The 22,317-nt window shown below is 46.8% G+C and overlaps 1 non-coding gene and 1 pseudogene across 1 annotated transcript; one reads left to right on the top strand and one right to left on the bottom strand.

Moving 5' to 3' along the window:
* Positions 1–85: 85 nt before the first annotated feature.
* On the bottom strand, positions 86–22,317 carry LOC105494571 (ataxin-3-like; annotated as a pseudogene).
* On the top strand, positions 256–390 carry LOC112429136 (small nucleolar RNA SNORA70). The gene has a single exon (XR_003021273.1). It is a non-coding gene; the product is annotated as a small nucleolar RNA SNORA70 (small nucleolar RNA).

The raw sequence follows: 22,317 nt of genomic DNA, 5'->3' as shown, positions 1-22,317 counted from the left end.
AACCTCCTGAGACATTAGCTGGGACAGCTAAGGGAGTTCTTGGGCCACCCCCCACTCCCACCCCTGGCAGTGACCATGTGGCACAGACAGATCTGTGCACATGGGAGAGGGAGAGCTAGCAACGTGGGGACTTCACATTGAATTCAGTGCTGTCCCATCACAGCAGAGACCTGGCAGCATTCACCATCTGCTGACGAAGGAGCCCCTGGGCCCTGTATAACCAACAGCCATAGCCGGGTAATATGCTGCGGGCATCTACAGCCAACTCAGCTGGCCGAGTTCCTCGCCTCATGGGGGTCCAGTGTGCAATGGCTGCAAACAGCAGCTTCCTTGATGGTGCACGCAGCCTGTTTCTTATATGGACTGCTCTAAGGGACCTTGGAGACGGGCCCTTCAGATGGATGTTCGTGTCTGACCTTGCACTACCCCAGTGTAGGCTCCAAACAGATATGCAAGGTGCTTTTGGAAAGCCCCAGGGCACTGTGGCTGGGGTTCACATTGGCCAAGTTATCATGTCCATCCACCTTGAACCCGGAGAACAAGGAGCATGTAGTTAAGGCCCTGCTCACAGCCAAGTTCAAGTTCCCTGGCCGCCAGAAGATCCACATCTCACAGAAGTGGGGCTTCACCAAGGTCAATGAAGATGAATTTGAAGACACGGTGGCTGAGAAGTGGCTCATCTGAGATGTGTGTACGTCTCACGAGTACATCCCCATTGTGGCCCTCTGGACAAGTAGTGGGCCCTGCACTCATGAGGGCTTCCATTGTGCTGCCGCTTCTTAACACTCACCACTAAATCCTACTTCCTGTCCACCGGTGGGCACTGGGCTCTGAGACATGCTGGCTTCAGGTGTGACCCAGCACATTCCCAGCTGTGGCGGCTACAGTGAAAGATGCCTTCTGTTCGAGAAAAGCAGGAGGAAGAGTAAATGGGACCTGTCTTGCCCCTTAGGTACCAGCTCAGCCACAGTCGGGTGGAGCACCAAGCAGCCTTTTGGGGTCCCTGAGTACAGGCCTAGGCTGTTGGTCAGCATTTGCGGACTTGCCCTGGGCCAAGGGGAGCCCACTGCCCTGAAGGATGAGTCACAGGCCTGATAGCATTCATCACAGGCTGCCTGAAGAGCCCTGGGGCTTTAAGTGAACATCAGCAGTGGCCTGGCAGAACTCCTTGTAGGCTGGTGGTAGTGGTGGCCACGAGGAGAGGTTCCTCTGACTGAGGAAAGGGGAGTGAAGAGTGGGAAGGACTTTGCCTTGCGGTTTGAGTGCCAGCTTAGCTGCAGTGGAATAGTACGTCTATAGAATTCCATTCTATCTTAGTACATCTATAGAATGGTTTATGACTCCAATCCCTGGCTCCCAGACAGCATCTCTGGACCCACCCAGAGCCTAGGGGAACTCACTGCCCTGAAGGGAGCGACAATACCCTGGCTGGGTTTGCTATTTGCTGATTGTAGAGCCCCAGGCCCTTGAGTGAACTCAGGTGGTGGTCAGGTAGCATTCCTAGCAGACCTTAGGTGAGACCCAGTGCTGGGCTGCTTCAGGTCTGAACCAATGCAGTCCCGGTGGTGATGGCCACAGGGGTTCTTGTGTCCTTCCACCCCCAGTTCCAAGAGGCCTAGCTCGGAAAGAGAGGGAGAGACTCCGTTTGTTTGGAAGAAAGTAAGGGAAAAGAACAAGAACCTCTGCCTGGTAATGCAGAGAATTCTTCCGGATCTTATCCAGGACCACTAAAGTGGTACCTTTAGGAGTCTGCAAGAACCACAGTGTTATTGGGTTTGGGGTTCAAGTCCCTTTGAATACCTGGAAAGCCTTCCCAAGAATCACAGGCACAAACAAGCCCAGACTGTGAAGACTACAATAAATGCCTAACTCTTCACTGCTCAGACACTGATGAATATCTGTAAGCATCAACACCACGCAGGAAAACATGACCTCACCAAACTGAATAAGGCACCGGGGACCAACCCTGCAGAAACAGAAATAGGCAACCTTTCAGGTAGACAATTTGAAAGAGCTGTATTGAGGAAACTCAAAGAAATTCAAGACAACACAGAGAAGGAATTCAGATTTTCCATCAGATGAATGTAACAAGGAGATAGAAATAATTAAAAAGAGTCAAGCAGAAATTCTAGAGTTGAAAATGAAATTGACATACTGAAGAATGCATCAGAGTCTTTTTTTTTTATGCTCATTTATTCTCAAGTACTTGTGCAGGGCTGATTTCAGAGTTTAGGAATGCACCAGTCATGAAATAATGATCCCATCGTAGGGCTTAAAACGCTAGACCTCAGAAAACATTACCATCTTTCCAAAGAATTGAGGAAAAATAATGAAAACCAGGTCGCAGAAAAGTTGTGATCAGAGAAAATAACACAAGAAAACACTGGAGCACACAGTATACAGTTGAAGGGAGAACCGTTTATCCTTCTAGAACCGTTACTATTATCAATACGGACTAGAGATACTTTCCTGAAAGGTTAATTTGGTTAATAAGAAATGAAAGCCACTATTAGATGATGTGAGCCAAATTATCTACAAGAGAGAAAAAGAAAACTAACTATATGGAAAAAGCCTGAGGCAAGAGGTAATTAGCTGGTCTGCAAAAAGATCCAAGAAAAATGCCCTAATTTTAGACATGTTAGATATTGCACACTCAAAAAAGAAAAAGAAACATTTAGAAAATTATTTTAAATGTCTTTAATTGCTGAATGCCTCTTTGGCTAATATTTGGAAGATCATTATTTAGTCCTACAACTGACGCATTGTTCTACTTTCTCATCATTTTTTTTGCAAACCACTAAAAGTCTTATTTCCTCATCTCTTTGACACATTACCAAAGTGGACCCTATGCTGTAATCACACAGGATAATGTTGGAAAGTATGAATATCTAAATTATTTTTTAAAGGTATTATTTTTTTTCCTTGTGTTTTCAAATCATTTCTGACCGTTTCTAAAGACATGGTCACAGCTGCCTGAAGCATGTCTTCTTCACCCATAGCATCGCCTAGATCACTCCCAAGTGCTCCTGAACTGGTGGTTGGCCTTTCACATGGATGTGAACTCTGTCCTGATAGGTCCCCCTGCTGCTCCTGCTGCTGCTGCTGCTTCTGCTGTTGCTGCTTTTGCTGCTGTTTTTCAAAGTAGGCTTCTCGTCTCTTCCAAGGCTCTTCTGAAGTAAGATTTGTACCTGATGTCCGTGGAATATCTTGAGATATATTTCTGGAACTTGCATACTTAGCTGAATGGCCCTGCGGAGATCTGCTTCCTCATCTTCCATGTCAATTTCCTGGCAACTTAGTGCCAGAGCCCTCTGCAAATCCTCCTCATCTTCGTCTAACATTGCTGAGCCATCATTTGCTTCTAACACTCGTTCCAGGTCTGTTTTATGGACTCTTTGCTCTTTCAGTTGTGCTAATTCTTCTCCAATAGGTTTTGGTCGGTGCATCTGTTGGGCCCTGATCATCTGCAGGAGTTGGTCAGCTTCGCAATCTGGCAGGTCACCCTTAACAACAAACACAGAATAACCTTCCTGTTGTAATTGAGCCAAGAAAAGTGCAAGATATGTATCTGATACTAATTCTGGACCCGTCAAGAGAGAATTCAAGTTAAACCACTGTTTTCCTAATTTTCTAACTGTAAACCAGTATTCCTTATAATTGCATATAAATGATCTTTCATTTATAGGATTGATCCTGAGCCTCTGATACTCTGGACTGTTGAACAGGATTAGTTCTAAACCCCAAACTTTCAAGGCATTGCTTATAACCTGAATAGAGAAAAAAACCACTGTCATATTTCCAGAAGGCTGCTGTAAAAACGTGCAATAATCTTCACTAGTAACTCCTCCTTCTGCCATTCTCATCCTTTCCTCCTCATCCAGCTGATGTGCAACTGAGGATAATTCCACAGGGCTAAAATATTCTCCTTGCAATAAATTATTCAGGCAATGTTGAGCACAAAGTGAGCCTTCTTGTTTCTCGTGGAAGATGGACTCCATGTTTATTTGTCTGGAGCCAACGGCCCCCACGCCGAACCACCCCCTCCAGCTCCGCCCCCTGTCCCTGCATCAGAGTCTTAACAGCAGAATTGATCAAGCAGAAGGCCAGGCACGGTGGCTTACGCCTGTAATCCCAACACTTTGGGAGGCCAAGGCAGGTGGATAACTTGAGAATAACAGTTCGAGACCAGCCTGGCCAACATGACAAAACCCCGTCTTTACTAAAAATACAAAAACTTAGGCTGGGCGCGGTGGCTCACGCCTGTAATCCCAGCACTTTGGGAGACCGAGGTGGTGGATCACTTGAGGTCCGGAGTTTGAGACCAGCCTAGCCAACATGGTAAAACCCCATCTATATTAAAAATATAAAAATTAGCCAGGCAAGGTGGTGTGCACCTGTTATCCCAGTTACTCAGGAGGCTGAGGCCAGAGAATCGCTTGAACCTGGGAGGTAAAGGCTGCAGTGAGCCGGGATCACACCACTGCACTCTGGCTCGGTAAACAAAGTGAGACTCTGTCCAAAAAAAAAAAAAAAAAAAAAAGAGTTTGAGACCAGATTGGCCTACATGGTGAAACCCCACCTCTATTTAAATTACAAAAATTATCTAGGTATGGTGGGAAGTTGAGGCAGGAGGATAGCTTGAACCTGGGAGGTGGAGGTTGCAGTGAGCCAAGATGGCACCACTGCACTCCAGCCCGGGCAACAGAGCCAGACTTTGTCTCAGAAAAACACTAAAAACCAAAAACTGAAACCAAAAACAAAAACCATCAAAAGACTATGAAAAGCAGTGATTGGATGTTTGGGGTGTGGATATCGGAATCTGGAGCTGGGGACAAGTGTGTCATTTGATAGTCTCTTTTGAGAACCACTGTTGATCTAAAGCTATTCCAGTTCCCTAGGGGATTGCTAATAATGGGTCAGCTGCTGAGACGGGGAAAGGGGCCTAATTCCTTTTGCAAAACAAGGAGCAATATTTGTATGAGAACTCAGTACATTTCATCACATAAAAACTGCAAAATGCCAGGCTCTGCCACTTTTAAGCTAATATTTCTGGGAGTCCACCAAACAGCCTCTAAGATGGAACTGATTGTGAATATGCTGGTGCCGAGTGCAATGGCTCACACTTGTAATCCCAGCTACTCGTGAGGCGGAGGTGGGAGGGTCACTTGAAGCCAGGAGTTTGAGGCCATCCTGGGCAACATAGCGAGACCTTGTCTCTAAAAAAAAAAAAAAAAAAAAAAAAAAAGAAAAAGCTAAGCCAAATGATACAGCCTCTAGAAGCCACAGTTTGCTCATTTACAAACTGGAGGAGAATAAGATGAGAATTGTCGATATTGAGGATCAGAAAGTGCTTCATGATGCATAAAGCAGGTAATGGATTACCAATGCTTTGCTGCTCATACATACAGCAATGGGTTCATACCATTCTGAGAGTCTAAATTTAGGATGTGTTATGACTAAAATTACCAGTAATTAAGTTTCTTATGCTTCTGAGGCTCTGCTTCCTCATCTGTACACTGTGGCAAGACCTTGTTCTGACTATGCACTGAGGATAAAATAAGGCTTTTTGAAAAAGAGAATGACACAAACCACTAATTAATGATTTCAATGTTCCTGTCCAAGGTCAGGCAAAAGTAACGCAGATCCATAGAGAATGTTGGTGCAACACTGCCCTCTGCTGGTCAGTAGCAGCACCACCATGGTTACAGAGAGGAAAAGGTCTTTACAGAGGGATTCCTGGGAAACTGAGGCAGAGAGGGGAAGGGATTTGCTCAAGGTCACAGAGTTAGCTTTGGACAAAGTGATGGCTCGAATTTGAGATTCCTGATTCCTAGTTCTTTCTAGAGGGAGAAAAATAAGGGCTGGAAACTAGTGGGTTGTGGTTTCACTCTCACCAGGCTCTGCTCGGCGTTTTAAATAGCTGACTGGAATTTCTCGGAAGCTGGGATCTGAGCACTCACTTGAGACCCCAAGGCCCACAATCTATTTGCCACCAAAAAACAAGACAAAGCAAAACACCATGGTAACTTGTGTTGAAAAAGATAGATCTTGTGTTTTTTTATTTCCCTGAATGGTATTTGCTGGGCAGACACGTGTATGTACAGGGTACCAGTCAGGATGGACCACAGGCCCCCATACCATGAAACCCTTCAGACTCTCCCCTAGAAATGAGGGGAACTGAGCTGGGTGCAGTGGCTCATGCCCGTAATCCCAATTTGGGAGACTGAGGCAGGAGGATCGCTTGAATCGAGGAGTTCAAGGCTGCAGTGAGCCATGATTGTGCCACTGCACTCCAGCCTGGGAGACAGAGTGAGATTCTAACTCAAGAAAAAGAAAGGAAGGAGGGAGGGAGGGAGGGAGGGAGGGAAGGAAGGAAGGAAGGAAGGAAGGAAGGAAGGAAGGAAGGAAGGAAGGAAGGAAGGAAGGAAAGAAGGGAGGGAGGGAGGGAGGGAGGGAGGGAGGCAGGCAGGCACAGTGGCTCACACCTGTAATCCTAGCACTTGGGGAGGCCAAGGCAGGCACATCACTTGAGCCTAAGAGTTTGAGACCAGCCTAGGCAACATGGTGAAACCTGTCTCTACAAAACATACAAAAATTAGCTGGGCATGGTGGCACGTGCCTGTAGTCTCAGCTACTCGAGGGGCTGAGGTGGGAGGATCACCTGAGACTGGGAGGTCAAGGCTGCAGTGAGCCGTGATCACCCCTCAGGACTGGAAGTCCTCCTGGTCTGCGTTCAAACCCTGCATTTCTGAACATTACTGTGTGCCAAGCCCTGGCAAATCATATTTCTTTTAATTTGATAACACTGTGAGGTTGGTACAATTATTATCACCATTTTACAGGTGAGCAAATGGAAGCTCTAAGACATTAAGTATCTTGCTTAAGAGCAAGAGCTGTGGGCGAGCCCAGGTGTTGATAATTTGCCAACATTTGATGTGATGCTTCATGGTTTTATTCCTCCCCGTTTGCAGACAGGAAAACCAAGTTACAGACAAATGAAAGTGACTTACCTCAGGGTCTTTGCATCTGGCATCCTCTCTGCCTGGAATGCTCTTCTCAGTTATCCCCTTGGCATCCCCCATCACCTTCTTAAGGTCTTCACTTAAAAGTCATCATCTGGCCAGGCGCTGTGGCTCACGCCTGTAATCCCAGTACTTTGGGAGGCTGAGGCGGGCAGATCACAAGGTCAGGAGATCAAGACCATCCTGGCTAACACGGTCTCTACTAAAAATACAAAAAATTAGCCAGGCATGGTGGTGGGCGCCTGTAGTCCCAGCTACTCGGGAGGCTGAGGCAGAAGAATGGTGTGAACCCGGGAGGCAGAGCTTGCAGTGAGCCGAGATTGCGCCACTGCACTCCAGCCTGGGCGACAGAGCGAGACTCCATCTCAAAAGAAAAAAAAAAAAGTCATCATCTTAGGGAGGTCTTTTCTGGTCACCCTACTTAAAAATTCAGGCTGGGCATCATGGCTCACACCTGTAATCCCAGAGCTGTGGGAGGGTGAGGCAGGAGGACACTTGAGCCCAGGAGTTCAAGAACAGCCTAGGCAACATAGTGAAACCCAGTCTCTGTAGAAAATACAAAAATTAGCCTGGTGTGGAAGTGCGCGCCTGTGGTCCCAGCTACACAAGAGGCTGAGGTGGGAGGATCGCTTGAGCCAAGGAGGTTGAGGCTGCAGTGAGCTGTGATTGCACCACTGCACTCCAGCCTGGGTGACAGAGCGAGACCTTGTCACAAAAAATAAAAATAAAGACCAGGCACAGTGGCTCACGCCTGTAATCCCAGCACTTTGGGAGGCCAACAGGGGAGGATCACGAGGTCAGGAGTTCAAGACCAGCCTAGCCAATAGGGTGAAACCCCGTCTCTACTTAAAAATACAAAAATTAGGCGGGTGTGGTGGCTGTAGTCCCAGCTAGTTGGGAGGCTGAGGCAGGAGAATCACTTGAATCTGGGAGGTGGAGGTTGCAGTGAGCCGAGATTGCACCACTGTACTCCAGTCTGGGTGACAGAGTGAGACTGTCTCAAAAAATAAAAAATAAAAAAAATAAAAATAAAAATAAGTTAACCCCATGCTTTTAACTCAGTAACAAAAGGACAAATGACCGGAGTCAAAAGTGAGCAAAGGATGATCTAAGAAGATATACACACATGGGCAGTGGGCACATGAAAATATGCTCACCACGTAATGATGTGCATTAGGGAAACAGATCAAAACCACAGGACACACGCTTCCTATCACTAGGATGACTGTTATTTTAAAAATGGAAAATAACAAATATTGGTGAGGAGATGAAGAAATTGGAACATTTGCATATTACTGATAGGAGTGTAAAATGGTGCTGCTGCTGTGGAAAACTGGCCATTCCTAAAAAAGTTAAACACAGAATTACCATATACCCAGCAGTTCCACTTTTAGGTTTTTACCCCCAAAGAATTGAAAACAGGGACTCAAACAGGTACCACTTTTATTTTTATTTTTAGTAGAGATGGGGTTTCACCATGTTGACCAGGCTGGTCTCGAACTCCTGACCTCAAGTGATCCGCCCGTCCCAGCCTCCCAAAGTGCTAGGACTGCTGGGGTGAGCCACCGTGCCCAGCCTCAAACAGATACTTGTAACCTGAATGTTCACAGCAGCACTGTTTACAATAGCCAAAGATGGCAACAACCCAGATGTCTCTAAACAGACAAATGGATTAACAAAATGTGGTCTATCCATGCAATTCCATTTTACTCAGCCATACAAAAGAATGAAAGGCACATGCCACCACATGAATGAACCTTGAAAACAAGGTGAGCTTCTTGTGAATGGAGCTAGTCACAAAAGGCCACATAGTGTATGATGCCATTTATGTGAAATACCCAAAGACAGACAAATCCATACAGAGAAAGAAAAGCAGTGGTTACCAGGGGCCGGAGGAAGAGGGAATGGAGAGGGACTGCTTAATGGGTATGGGGTTTCCTTTTGGGGTGATGAGAATGTTCTGGAACTAGACAGATAGTGGTTACATAACACTGTGAATGAACTAAATGCCGCTCAATTGTTCACTTAAAAAAAGTAGAGATGGGGTCTTGTCATGTTGCCCAGGTTGGTCTCCAACTCCTGGGATCAAGTGATCCTCCTGCCTCAGCCTCCCAAAGTATTGGGATTACAGGCCTGAGCCACCACGCCGGCCAATTGTTTACTTTTAAATGATTAATTTCATGGTATGTGAATTTCACCTCAATGGAAAAACTCAACCCCAAACATCCTTATCTTCCCTCCCTACCTGATTTTTCTCCTAGTACACAGGACCCCTCAAATACAGTATGTCTGACCTATGTGTCCATTGTTCATCCTGCTTCTTTAAAATGTAAATTCCAACAGGGTAGGGATTTCATCTGTTTTGTTAACTCATATATGCCTGAAGAGTCTCTGGTACTCAATAAATATTTGTTAAATAAATGAATTAGACAGGGTGTGGTGATGAAGAGAGTCCCACCGGCATCCCTGCCCCCATCTCTAATTCTAACATTCTAACGGGCTCTTGACCTTGGAGCCAGTTAACGATGATCCTGTCTGGGCTCATTTTCCCCTCCTTTTCCTGAAGAGCAGAATCCACAGGTCCTCGCTCAGCTCAGCCCCTTTCAACCCTCCTCTGCTGAGAGTTTGAGATAAAGGGGGCCACGAGAGAAGACAATGAATCCATCACAATGTGTGATGAGCTGTCTGCTCTGTGGCCTCCCACAGCAATTTATCATGACCTGGAACCACAGCTGTGAGGCCGGGTGTTACCCTACCAGGACCTCACTCCCCAGCTGCTTCAGAGGGGGACATTTGCAGGAACCTGTCCATACCTATTTACTGAACAGTTGCTCGGATGCAGCCCTGTCCCAGGCACTCAGCCAAATGACAAATGAACTAGATAATCATTCATTCATTCGATGATTCATTCATTCTGTGATTGATTGATTCATTCATTCATGTGGTTGTCAAACATTCATTGAGCACCTACTATGTGCCAGACACTGCACCTTGTACTGTGGCCCTTAATATCAGAGATGTCAATGCATTACAGACCAGGATTCCTCAGCCTAGGCACTGTGGATACTTTTGTTTTTTGTTTTTGTTGTTATTGTTTTTGAGACAGGGTTTCACTCTATGGCCCAGGCTGGAGTGCAGCGGTACAATCACAGCTCGCTGTAGCCTCAATCTACTGGGCTGAAGCAATCCTCCCGCCTCAGCCTCTCAAGTAGCTGCTACTACAGGCACACGCCACCATGCCTGGCTTATTTTTTTGTAGAGACAGGGTCTCCCTATATTGCTTAAGCTGGTCTTGAACTCCTGAGCCCAAGCTATCCTCCTGCCTCGGCCTCCTAAAGTGCTGGGATTACAGGTGTGAGCCACTCTGCCTGGCTACTGTGCACATTGGAACCAGACATTTCTTTGTCATGGGGGTTGTCCTGTTTATTAGCAGCATCCCTGGCTGCAGATGCTAGTAGCACTCCCTCAGTCATGACAACTCAGATGTGTCCAGACATTGCCAAACGTCCTTGGGGCACACAGTCACCCCTAGTTGAGAACCACTGGTCTAGACAAGTATATTTTCCACAAATTATCAGAGAAAAAAATGCATTTATTTTTGCTGTTTCCCCCTTCTCTTCCTCTCTCTCTCTCCCGCGACTTACCTACCTACCTGGCTAGTTAAATTGGAAAGCAAAAGCATAATTACAGCTAACATTTGTAAACAGCACATAGTAAGGGATCATTTTATCTTGGTTAGTCTCACAACAACTATATGGGCAAAATACCACTGATGTTCATTTTACAGATGAAGAAATCAAGGTTCAGAGATGTTAAGCAAGTTGTCCAGGGTCACACCAAGATGAAGGGGCAGAGCTGGGGTTCAAATCCAGGTCCGTATGACTCCAGAGCCCAGGTGCTGCACCACTGTGCCACACACTCCCTGGCACAGAGCCTCACACATTGTAGTGATCAATAAACATTTATTACCTCAGTGAATGAACACAACAATGGGGCAAGGGAAGGCAAGGATTCTGAGGAAGGCCTGGAGAAGCATAGGCTGCAATTTGAGGGTTTGATATTCTGGAGGAACGTGTATTATCTTAATTATTTCCATCCATCAGTCCATCCATCCATCGATCCATCCACTCATTCACCAAGCATTCCCCAAACACCTGAGTTGTGCCTGGCACCTAGGAGGAATTCTGGTTTCAATATCTCATAGCCGGCTGGGGGAGATGGTTCATGCCTGTAATCCCAGCACTTTGGGAGGCTGAGGAGGGTAGATCACTTGAGGTCAGGAGTTTGAGACCAGCCTGGCTAACATGGTGAAACCCTGTTTCTACTAAAAATATTAAAATTAGCCAGGCATGGTGGCACGCACCTGTAGTCCCAGCTATTCGGGAGGCTGAGGCAGAAGAATCACTTGCACCCAGTAGGTGGAGGTTGCAGTGAGCTGAGATCGCACCACTGCACTCCAACCTGGGCGACAGAGATAGACCCCATCAAAAAAAAAAAAAAAATTCTCGGAGCCAAGGAGGATGCATTAAATGTGCTCAGGAATATTGCAACATCAGATACAAAATGAGAAGCCACATTATGAAGGGACATAGAGATGCTAGATTATCCAAGACTCTTGGTCAAAAGTGTTAGGTGTGCCTGCTCCAATTGGCTTAAGCAATAAAGGGAGGTTATTGGTTCCCAAATCTAGTTGAGGTTTCAGGTATGGCTTGATCAGGGTGTCCAAATGATGTTATCAGAAATCCCTCCATCATTTCCCTCTGGTTTTTTCTGAGTCAACTTAATTCCCTGCTGGCATGATGGCCACCAAGAACTTTAGGCTTATATCCTGCCAGCTTAGCAACTCCAACTCAAAGAGCAACACTTTTTCAATGATTTTAGCCAAAATTCCAGAACTTGTCTTAGACCAACCTGAATCATGTGCCTGCTCTTGAACAAAGCACAGTAGCCAGGGGAAAATCGTGCTTTGATTATCTAGGACTGAGTCCTGGACCCACCCCTGCGACTTGTGGAAGGGGACAGCTCGACCTGAGCCTATCAACTGAGAACATAGGAAGCATGGTCCTACCAAGAGATGTCTATTCCAGGTATGATGGAGCCTCAGAAGAGAGCATGACTCTCGTTCAGCTGGTGAATCAGGGAATGGTCCAATAAGCCACAGCTACGGAGATGAAGGTCTGTTGATTTCAGATGCAGCTAGAGGGGGAAGTTGGGCATGACAGAAAAATCTATCAATCTCTGCTATAGTTAAATATTTGAATACTGGATTGTTTGCAGATCTTGTGAAATCAGTGACCTCTGGGTCATGTAGGAACCCAGCATATGCCCACAGGACACAGCTGATCAGAGCAATAGTTCATACCTGAGACCCTGGACTTTCAGACCCTCCCCCAGCCCCCACCAGCCACTGTCAGTGCCGAGCTGGACAGAACAAACCACATGAGGTTGGTCGGGCCTCTACCCCATGGAAAAACACAGAATGGTCATTTTTTGCCTGTACATTCCTGGACAAATAAATTCTCTTTTGGGAGTCTTTTCCTGGCTGGGCTATGTTATATGCCTCAGAGCTGCCCAGATCCGCTAGGAACCCAAATATTTCATTGCATGTGTAGGACAGGCTACTCATTCAGCCCAGGTCAGAGGACTGTTTCATGGGTGTTGGTGGCAGGAATTCTTGGTTGTCTTCAATATCTGGATCCCTGATTTTCGGTGGGGAACATGGTCAGCAGAATAAGGACTGCATTTCCCACCTTCTACTGCAGGTAGGTGTGACCGCATGACTACGCTCTGGCCAGTGACCTGTAAGTGGCAGTGACAGATCACATCCTTCAAGGGAGGACCACGCCCCACCTTTCTCCTTCCCTCCTTCTTCCAGGCTTTTTATTTTTTATTTTTATTTATTTATTTATTTTATTATTTGTTTTGTTTTGTTTTGTTTTTGAGACGGAGTCTCACACTTTCGCCCAGGCTGGAGTGCAGTGGTGCAATCTCGGCTCACTGCAAGCTCCGCCTCCCGGGCTTACGCCATTCTCCTGCCTCAGCCTCCCAAGTAGCTGGGACTACAGGCGCCCGCCATCACGCCTGGCTAATTTTTTTTTGTATTTTTAGTAGAGACAGGGTTTCACTGTGTTAGCCAGGATGGTCTTGATCTCCTGACCTTGTGATCCGTCCGCCTCGGCCTCCCAAAGTGTTGGGATTACAGGCGTAAGCCACAGCACCCAGCCTATTTATTTATTTTTTGAAATGGAGTCTTGCTCTGTCACCCAGGCCGGAGTGTAGTAGTGCAATCTCGGCTCACTGCAGCCTCTGCCTCCCAGGTTCAAGCGATTCTCCTGCTTCAGCTTCCCAAGTAGCTGGGATTACAGGCACACACCACCATGCCCGGCTAATTTTTTGTATTTTTAGTAAAGACAGGGTTTCACCATGTAGGCCAGGTGGGCCTCGAACTCCTGACCTCACGTGATCCACCTGCCTCAGCCTCCCAAAGTTCTTCCAGCGTTTTTAGAATTCAGTTCTGGTGGGAACCATTTTGGATCATGCTCATGGGAGTAACACCATAGAGATGGCAGAGCTGGGGTTGGGTCTGGTGGCTCACGCTTATAATCCTGCCACTCTGGGAGGCCGAGATGGAAGGATTGCTTGAGCCCAGGAGTTTGAGACCAGCCTGGGCAACATAGTGAAACCTCATCTTTACAAATAAACTCTTGGCTCAAGTGATCTTCCCGTCTCAGTCTCCCAAGATCTCTGTGCTTCTCGCTGCCCATGGCACAGCTCTTACCAAAACTCCCTCTTTTCACTGGCCTTTTTATTCAGTCAAACCAAATTTCCCTTGGCGCTCTCTCCTGCTCTCTCTCTCGCTCGCTTTTTTTCATACCCACCCCCATTTCTCTTACGCCTGGAACAGTCTCCCACTTAGCATCTGCCTGCCCAGTTCTTTGTCTTCCTTTACAACCCCACCTACCACTTAGTTTCTCTAAGTGGCTAATTAACTGAAAGTTGAATAATTATACCTCTTTCCCCAAAACACATCTCTGAAATCCCACATGCCCCTGAGGTTGTGATACATGAAGAAAGGTCTCTGACTACCTAATTTTCTTTAAGGGAATTCAATGAGATGACTAATTACAAGCACCATGCCTGGTACGTAATAATGTTCAGTGAACTGCAGCTATTAATAATGATATGTTCATAATAATAAAATAATAATAGGATATAAGCTCTTAGAAGACAAGGACAGTAGCTCTTCTATGCCAAGGTTCAATAATCCAATATTCAACATTTTTTTTTTTTTTTTGAGATGGAGTCTCGCTCTGTTGCCCAGCCTGGAGTGCAGTGGCACAATCTCGGCTCACTGTAACCTCAGCCTCCTGGGTTCAAGCAATTCTCTGCCTCAGCCTCCCAAGTAGCTGGGATTAAAGGCACCTGCCACCAGGCCCGGCTATCACCATCCCCTCTCCTCTTCCTGCAGGTTACCCACCTGCAGGAAGGAGCCAAGGTAGGCAACTCAGAGCCAACCTAGGGCCGAGGTGCCCTCCCTACGCCTTCTTCCCGGGGCTGCCAACGATCCTGAGCTCATCCTCCTGACCTGCAGACCCCTTGGCTCTGGCCCTCACATCCTGCTTGCTGTACCTGCTTTATCCCATGTCACCATCTCCATTCTCCAGCCTTGTGACAATCCTGGTTCCTACCCATTCCATTGGCTTCTCCATTTGGCTTGGAGCTCTGTAGCTGGATTGAGACGACTACTCTGATGAGTGCCATGTCACTGGCTCAACAGAGTGGGCCCAAGTGAGTCAATGTCATTGACATGAAGGTGCTGTCAGTTTGGTGGGGACCAAAGAATGAGACTGTGTTTTAGTTGTGTTCGTTTGAACAATTACACACTTAGGGCTTCTTATGCGGATGCTCAGGGAGAAATATGGAAGACAAGATCTCGTAGAAAACAAGAAGACACGTTGTAAATGAATCAGGCCTCCTGGAGTCCAGGACTAGGGAGGAACTCTCTATTGTGGATCACTCGAGGGAGTCTTGGGGCTGGTGGTCTTCAGGCCAAAGCCCCATAACTCAGCTCCTCTCTTCCTTACCTCAGTCTCTCTGCTTCTGATTTTTGTCTCATGTCCTAAATGTCCAACTATTCAGCATAACTGTATTCTGCTTCCCCTCTCTATCCTCTGTAGCAAAACACACTGTTGGAATTACATTTTTATTTTTATGTTTATTTTTTAAGACAGAGTGTCACTCATTCCCTAGGCTGGAGTGCAGTGGTGTGATCTCGGCTCACTGCAACCTCCACCTCCCAGATTCAAGTGATCCCCCTGCCTCAGCCTTCTGAGTAGCTGGGACTACAGGTGCCTACCACCCTGCCCAGTTATTTTTTGTATTTTTAGTAGAGACGGGATTTCACCATGTTGGCTAGGCTGGTCTCGAACCCCTGACCTCAGATGATCTGCCTGCCTTGGCCTCCCTAAATGTTGGGATTACAGGCATGAGCCACTGCGCCCAGCTGGAATTAAATTAATAATTTTTATTTCTGCTTTAGCAAGAGAGGCGGTGACTCGCTGATACAAGGAAGATATCTCCCCTTCCAAGGGTGATGTATTTAGCTTTTGGGTTAAAAAGGAGATGCTGTCAGGCACGTGTGGCTATCCTGGGAGATTACATAAAAACACAGGGGAAGTGCTCTTTGTGTTAGAAGAAAAAAGAAAAAACAAAACTTGTTTCCTCAAAAACTTAAACACAAAATTACCACACGACCCAGCAATTCTACTACAGGCTATATCCCCACAAAGAATTGAAAGCAGGAACATGAACAGGAGTCTGTAGAACCATGTTTATATCAGCATTATCCACAGTAGCCAAAAAAGTGGAAAGAAACTAAATGTTCATCAACAGATTAATAGATAAACAAAATGTAGAATATCTGTACAGCAGAATATTATTCAGCCTTTAAAAGAAATGAAATTCTGGGCCAGGCGCAGTGGCTCACGCCCACAATCCCAGCACTTTGGGAGGCTGAGGCAGACAAATTTCTTGAGCCCTGCAACATGATGAAACCCCATCTCTCCCAAAAATACAAAAATTAGCCCAGTGTGGGGGTACATGCCTATAGTCCCAGCTACTGCAAGGCTGAGGCAGGAGGATCGCTTGAGCCCTGGAGGTCTAGGCTGCAGTGACCTACGATGATGCCACTGCATTCTAACCTGGATGACAAAGTAAGATCTTGTCTCAAAAAAGAAAGAGAGAGAGAGAGGGGAAGGAGGAAGGAAGGAAGGAAGGAAGGAAGGAAGGAAGGAAGGAAGGAAGGAAGGAAGGAAGGAAGGAAGGAAGGGAGGGAGGGAGGGAGGGAGGGAGGGAGGGAGGGAGGGAGGGAGGGAGGGAGGGAAGAAGGAAGGAAGGAAGGAAGGAAGGAAGGATGGAAGGAAGGAAGGAAGGAAGGAAGGAAGGAAGGAAGGAAGGAAGGAAGGAAGGAAGGAAGGAAGGAAGGATGGAAGGAAGGAAGGAAGGGAGGGAGGGAGGGAGGGAGGGAGGAAAGAAGGAAGGAAGGAAGGAAGGAAGGAAGGAAGGAAGGAAGGAAGGAAGGAAGGAAGGAAGGGAGGGAGGGAGGGAGGGAGGGAGGGAGGAAAGAAGGAAGGAAGGAAGGAAGGAAGGAAGGAAGGAAGGATGGAAGGAAGGAAGGAAGGAAGGAAGGAAGGAAGGAAGGAAGGAAGGAAGGAAGGAAGGAAGGAGCTAGTTCGAGGCAGTCAACCCCCCCATTATTTGAATGAGAGCATCTCTTCTGTGTTAGTTGGACTAAAGGAGAAGCTGCCAGAACTCTCAAGGGGAAGGAGAAAATGGAAGGGAACTGAAGCTTTGGGTCTATAAGGTAGTAGACACCTGAGCCACATTCCAGTACCTTATTCCAGGACCTGTCGATGACCAGGAAGATGCCAGGGAACGGACACCACAGGAAAGATGCCAGGGTGGGTGGCCCATTGTGTGCTGCATCTGCGACTGATCCCAGCGCCCAGGCAGGTTGCCTCCAGCAGGAGGATGTTTACCTGGCTCCGTCCTGCAGGGATGCTGTGGTCAGTCTTCTGATCATCACAGAATTCTTTGGCTGTGAGTAAATGAAAGCCCAGTTAAAATGGCTTAAATAATATTTCAGAGAGAAAGAGAGAAAAAGAGCAAGAGAGAGTCCCAAGGTAGGGTGGCTTCTGGGTTAGTTAACTCAGCAGTTCACACCAAGTTCTTTCCATCATTCTGCTCTGCCATGTAGAGCATGTCATTTCAGAAAGGCCATCTCTTCTTGTGTCTGTTTCTTAGGAATTACTCCTTCCTTCTTTCCTTCCCTCCTTCCTTCCTTCCTTCCTGGCTTCTTTCCTACTTTCCTTTGTTTCCTCTGTCCTCCCTCCTGCCCTCCCTCCTTCCTTCCTTGATGGGATCTCAGTCTGTCACCCAGGCTGGAGTGCAGTGATGTGCAACCTTGACTCTTGGGCTCAAGTGACCCTCCCACCTCAGCCTCCCAAGCAGCTGGGACTGTAAGTGTGCACCACCCATGCCTGGCTAATTTTTAACATTTTTATAGATGGGTTTCACCATGTTGCCCAGGCTGATCTTGAACTCCTGATCTCAAGCAATCCTCCCATCTCAGCCTCCCAAAGTGCTGAGATTACAGGTGTGAGCCACTGTGCCCAGCCCGTACATCTTTCTTTAGAAGCCCCCTAACAAGTTTCCTCTCATGTTTCATAGCCATATACTCATTTTCATATCCATGCCTACACCAGTCACCCACAAGCAGAATAAGACTAACATGAATACTCCTGAATTGGGGATGAAGTTGTCTTTCTCAAGGGTTTCAAACCTGAACAAAATTGGGGATTCTGTTAATAAGGAAAATAGAATGGATTATTTATTTATTTATTTATTGAGACAGGGTCTCAGCACTCCAGGCTGGAGTGCAGTGGCGTGATCATGGCTCACCTCGACCTCCTGGGCTCAAATGATCCCCGCAACCACCACCCAGCTTCCAGAGTAGCTGGGACCTAGGCTCATGCCCACCACACCTGGTTATTTTTTCTATTTTTGGTAGAGAAAAGGGGTCTCGCTATGTTGCCCAGGCTGGTCTCAAACTCCTGGGTTCAAGGGATCCTCCTGCCTCAGCCTCCCAAAGTGCTAGGATTACAGGCATGAGCCACCGTGCCGTACCTATAATGGATTTTGAATGGGCAATTAGGAATGTCTGCTACACCCCTGATACTGACAAGCTCTAAAGATTAATGGACATGTGGGAAGGATTTCAAGCATGTTTCAAGCATGCTTCTATTACCAATTAGCAGGTAGGGATATGACCCAAACTCTGGGTCAAAGGTGGCTCACCTACAGACACTCATTCCAGCCTGTGAGATGGAAAAAAGGAAGAGTGAAGTGTGCTCTTTATCTGTAAGGTCCTGACCTCTGCATACAAAGTTCCCTCTACTTCCTGCCCTCAGTAAGACCTGGCTCTCCTCCCTGACAGTTCTTGAAGCCCTTCCCAGAGGATGGTGGTCCGTCTCCCACCTCCATGGTGTCCTCTATGCTCCGCACCTCTATTTCCAGATCCGTCGTCCTCTATCTTGAGTAAGTGCTGAGGCTCCTGACATCTGCCTGTACCACCTTCTGTGCCTTCTCATTGATGATGCCTACTCATCAATCAATCAATCAACCTTTACTCATGCCTACTCATAAATCAATCAGTCAACTCTTACTCTCAGAGAGCTTTGGCAACTGGCTTATCCTTCTCGCCCCAGTTCCTACTGCCATATTGGTGATTTTAATGAGTCAGGACCTGGCCGAACTCCTGGCCCCTCAACCCCTGTCCCTTCTTATTCCAATGACCTTCACCTCCACTCTACTTTAGCCACCATCTCCCTGGACATGTACTGGCCCTCATTTTTTCCTGGAATGAATCTTCCTCTAAAGTCTCGCATTTCTCTGATCACAGACTTGTACCTTCTGCTCTTTTGATCATTCCAGCTTAGCAGTTCTTTGAACTCTAGAATCCCTTGGCCCTTCCACTTTCTCCCTCTCAGGACCCTCCTTCCTCCAATTCCTTTCCCATCCACCCTAGATTCATTGATCTTTGCTATACCCAGGCATGGACGTTGTGAACAACTCCCTGACATCCATTCCAACCCAGACGGTTGGTCCACGCCGGTCATGGTCATTCCCTGTCTCTTATCAGGAGCGGAACAGTCATGTGACTCACTTCTAGTACTAGAGGGTAGAGTGAGGTGGGGTAAAGAGGACTCTGGGAAAGATTTTCCCATGAAAGAGACAAAAGAATTGATGATCTTTCCTTCTGAGGATGAACCCAACAACAAGGGTGGCAGTGCAGAGAGACAGAAAGAACCCAGATCCTTGATGATGTTGTCAAGCCACTAAATCAACCCCATCTGAAGTATCTTCCCCCAGGATATCCTAATACATGAAATAATAATTTATTTCATATTCAAGCCAGCTGGAGTCAGGCATTCTGCTACTTTCAGACAAAAGCACCCTAAATAACATAATTTGCAACTTGCAGCAAAAGCCCAGTCCTGGATCAATGTAAATTTCTTTCCATTCTGTCTTTATACCTGTTCTGCTTAGACTGGTGGAGAAAACAATAGTTCCTCAGTCCTCCAGAAACCTCAGACATCTCTCTAACCCATCCACCATTAGGAGAGCCTTTCCCCATCCATCTCCAGTTTTTGTTTAGGGTTGCAGAAGACCTGGGTTGTTATGTGAAATGGCCAGCTGTCTTGACTAGGAAACAGGTATTTTTTAAGGTTCCTGAGGATAGCATGGGTATTTGACTTGGGTAGAGGGGAACAGAGGGGAGATCTTGAGGTTAAAAGAAATCCAGCATTCATAAGAAGGTAGGGTAGTTATACCCAGATTAAGTTGAGTGAACCAAGTCATTCCCAGTGGCTGAGGTGAGTTAGGGGACAAAGAGAAGCTTCCTGCCCCGTGTTGTGGCCTGGCAGGGGTGCAAGCCCCAGGGAAGGGTGACCTATGGGAGAGCAATAGAATCAGCCTTCTGCTCCTGTATCTTGGGCCTGGCTAGTTACTGTCCCAGTAACACATGTCAACACCATAACAAACATAGTAGATACCAATGATGACGCATCTTAAAACTATGTGAACCAGTTGGCAAGTCCTGATGGGTTGCTGAGTGTGGAGGTGGGAGGCGGTTCCTGTTGGTGGGAAGGCCCCAGGCCCCTAGCATAATCTCAGTCACCTAGACTGTTGGCAATAACACATTCATGGTCTCTAATTCTTACCACTACCCCGGAATTCCTGTTTTCCCTGTTGGCTCTCTCCTCCCATTCACCATAGCAACTATTTTGAATCTTCTCGACACTCATCCCACCTCCCACCTGCCTGCCTTCCCTCGCACTCTCAGGCACCCCTGCCTCCCCTTCCTGCCTGCCTCCCTCCCTCCTTCTCTCTCTCTTTTTCTTTCTTTCTTCTTTCTCTCTCTCCCTCTTTCTCTCTCTTTCCTTCCTCCTTCCCTTCTTCCCTCCCTCCCTCCCTCCTTCCTTCCTTCTTTCCTTCGAATCTCCTCTACACTCATCCCACCATCCCACCCACCTGCCTGCCCTCTCACTCTCGGGCAACTCTGCCTCCTATTGCTTTTTCTCTCTCTTTCTTTCCTTTCTTTCTCCAGACTGGGGTGCAGTGGTGCAATCATGGCTTACTGCAGCCTTGACCTCCTGGGCTCAGGTGATCCTCCCTCCTTAGCCTCCCAAGTAGCTGGGACTACTCTGCCTCCTATTTCACATAGAAATTTTTTTTTTTTAATTTTCATTTCGTTATGTTGCCCAGGCTGGTCTCAGACTCCTGACCTCAAGTGATCCTCCCACCTCAGCTTCCCAAGTAGCTGAGACTACAGGTGTGAGCCACCACACAAGGCTTCACACAAAATAGATGCCATCTATCTGATTGGGACTATCCTTACCTTCCTTGCTTACCCACAACTGTTGTAGCACTGTCCAATTGAGCTTTCTATACTTCTGGGCAAGTTCTGTATATCTTTGCTGTTCAATATGGTAGCCACTAGCTACATGTGGCTATCAAAATATGACTTGTACAGCTGAAAACGTGAATTTTAAATTTTACTTCGTTTTAATTAATTTAAATTGAAGTAGGTGTGAGTGGCTGCCCTATTAGGCAGCACCAGTTTAGCATAACTAAAAGAAAACATTTGTGGATACCAAGGCACTGAGGTTTCTGCTAACCCTCTGACATCACTAGGCAATAGGCTATTGACCAACCATTACAGGAATTCTGAATTAGGTGATGAGAAGGAATTAAGAGAGAGTTAAAAAAAAAAAAAAAAAAAAAAAAGTACATTCAGCAGGGTGCAGTGGCTCACGCCTGTAATCCCAGCACTTTGGGAGGCCGAGGCAAGCGAATCACGAAGTCAGGAGTTCAAGATCAGCCTGGCCAACGTGGTGAAACCTCATCCCTACTAAAAATACCAAAAGAAAAAATTAGCTGGGTGTGGTGGCATACGCCTGTAATCCCAGCTACTCGGGAGGCTGAAGCAGAATCGCTTGAACCCAGGAGGTGGAGGTTGCAGTGAGCAGAGATCATGCCATTACACTCCAGTCCAGATGACAGAGTGAGACTCCATCTCAAAAAAAAAAAGGAAAAAGAAATTTAAAAAGGCACATTCACTGAGAAATTGCCCTGGAGAAATAGAGAGGAAAAAAATATTGCTTTGGCATGTTGTCTTAGTCGTGGCGGTTATGAAGAAAGAAACCATACAGTGAACCATGGCTGGAACATTGGTTCCATGGTGGTACATGGCTCTGTACACCTGACAGACAAGAAAAGCCTTGTATCATGGCTGCAAAGCCCCACTGATACTGACAAGCTCACAGCCTCTGTGGGAGGAAAAATGGAACACCAGCCAGGTAGAGAAGACAGTGAGGTGTCATCATCAGTTGAGTAACTTCAAAGGGCATCCAGTTATCCTTGTTTGCATTTTCTACCTTTCATGCAAAATGTATGCCACACAAACAGATTGGTAACTTGCAGGTCCCATTTTGTGTGGCTGATTTTGCTCACTTTTGGAGACTTTGTTGCTGGGGCAGTCCTGGAGAAATAGCTGAGGGAGCAAACCAGCTGAACACTCATTATTTTCTTAAGCAGTAGATAGCTGCAAAAGCTCCCTTTCGTTTCTTAAACAGTTTCTTTCAGTCTCTTTACCTGTAGGTATGCTTGTTTGCAAGGACTCCAGATGGCCTGGGGGCTTCAGAACCTTTCGCCAGTTATCAGAGGAAGGTAAAGG

This window comes from Macaca nemestrina, chromosome 10 (genome assembly GCF_043159975.1).
Source record: "Macaca nemestrina isolate mMacNem1 chromosome 10, mMacNem.hap1, whole genome shotgun sequence".
NCBI lineage: Eukaryota > Metazoa > Chordata > Mammalia > Primates > Cercopithecidae > Macaca > Macaca nemestrina.
This window is presented reverse-complemented; position numbering and strand designations above follow the sequence as displayed.